This window comes from Gadus macrocephalus, chromosome 2 (assembly GCF_031168955.1).
Source record: "Gadus macrocephalus chromosome 2, ASM3116895v1".
Lineage (NCBI taxonomy): Eukaryota > Metazoa > Chordata > Actinopteri > Gadiformes > Gadidae > Gadus > Gadus macrocephalus.
The window spans coordinates 7078150-7079987 of NC_082383.1; the positions used below are offsets into that span (position 1 = coordinate 7078150).

The 1838-nt window shown below is 40.4% G+C and overlaps 1 protein-coding gene across 2 annotated transcripts in view; it reads right to left on the reverse strand.

The window, feature by feature from the left end:
* Positions 1-1545, reverse strand: part of baiap3 (BAI1 associated protein 3) — a 43095-nt gene extending 41550 nt beyond the window's left edge. The window contains exons 1-2 of one of the 2 annotated variants that reach the window (XM_060038198.1): positions 1355-1545; positions 1133-1202 (exon numbers count right to left, since the gene is read on the reverse strand). The gene's annotated coding sequence lies outside the window, so the exon portion shown is untranslated. Of the gene's footprint in view, positions 1-1132 lie in introns of both variants that reach the window. The other variant, XM_060038189.1, reaches the window with a different exon arrangement.
* Positions 1546-1838: the final 293 nt, after the last annotated feature.

Genomic DNA, 1838 nt, shown 5'->3' on the forward strand with positions numbered 1-1838 from the left:
GAGATAAACACAGGGAGAAGAACGCACCCGGTTTAGAAGGTCCACGGGGGGACTTTGACCGAGAGGAGGTATCCAGAGCCAGTATAGCAGTTCTCTGGATGTCTGGTGGGTCTGAGCTAGGGCACCCACACCATTCACCCATCCTCTGGGGAAGGGTTTCCGCACACTCCACTGGATTTGCTTAATCCACCGTGACTACAATTGCTAGCAATTCATAGTCCAAGAGACTCCCGAAATGTTTCGTTCTTTGGTGTACAGAATGGTCGATATACTTCAAAGAGAACGCAAGAATGTGTAACACACATTCAAACGTGGAAAAAAAAAGGCAATAAATCTTTGCCGTTGAACACTACATTTTGGAAGCTGTTGACTTGTGTTGTGAAAGGGTGCTGGGCAGGAGTAATGTATGCAGTTTAAAGAACACAACGATAACCTAAGGAGATAAGCGTACAAAGAGGGCAGACAGGCAGACAGACGACATACAGGCAGGCAGAGAGACACAGAGAAAGATAGACAGAAAGATAGACAGACAGACAGACGGACAGATAAATCGACAGATAGACAGATAGACAGATATACAGATAAATAGATAGACGCAGATATAAAAAAAATAGATAGAAAAAAATGGATAGATAGATAGATAGATAGATAGATAGATAGATAGATAGATAGATAGATAGATAGATAGATAGATAGATAGATAGATAGATAGATAATAGACGGATAGACAAATAGACAGATAGACGGATAGAAAAATAGACAAATAGATAGCTGGATCACAACTAGATCAGAACAGTTCAAGATCAATTTTTTTTTTCCACACAACTAATCTGACATGGATTAGATCTGCCTGTGCTTCTACTGTACAATGCCGATCCTTAGGCTATTACATACAAGTTGCAAATTAATATTTAAGCTCTTTCAACAAAGGCACACGGTGCAAAACAGACTTGAGCTAACTTTGTCATCTGCCAGTTTATAGCTATGGAAAATAATTTGATCAACAGGTGCCGATTGATGTAAACATAGTTTAAGATTGCAATTGCTCACTGAACCTGTATCGTGTGATTGAATAAACAAAAGGGAGACAATTTAAATTGATTTTCCATCGATAGAGAAAAAATTTGCTCACCTGTGGCTCTTGGCAGTTTGTGATGTGGAATTGTTTATTTTCCTGCGTGTCTCTCCTGCGGTGGGAGTTCCTGCGGATCAACGCAAATAGGACTTCTGTGGTTTGTCAACACAAATACACTTTCAACTTCTGGGAGAAAAAAAGACGTTTGGCTCTTTTCCTTTTGTTACACGACAGAGAAGAGCTATCATATTTTCCTCCAAGATGCTTTCCTGCACTCACGCTTCGCTGAGGCTTGCCAAATATGGGCATCGGAAGTGCAGCTACACTTTGACTGCCCTCGAGCTGTTGCTGAGGGATGTCAGAAAGAAAACCGCTCTACTAAAAGCGCCGGATCCACCTTAGTTTGGCTACTTTATGCCACCCCTGTTCGCTCGTGCTGTGTTGTAATCAGGTCATAGCAGTTGTGAAAAAACCAAAAGCTCTCATATCGTGTTAGGGTTAGGCGGGAAAAAGGTGGGAGGGGAGGGGATGAATGTTAGCCACGAATAATAAGTCGAACTTCTCTCTTCGCTTAACATAGCTGAAAATTAAAGCAAAAACACAATTACTTAACAGATATGTTCTTTAGGGAATATAAACTTTATTGATAAGCAAACTACTTGGAATACGACTAAGAATAACACCAATAGGCCTACTTGGTTTCAATTGTTTGTTGTCTGTAGACGAGACTGTTTTCTTATAGAATTTATGATATTATCAGTTC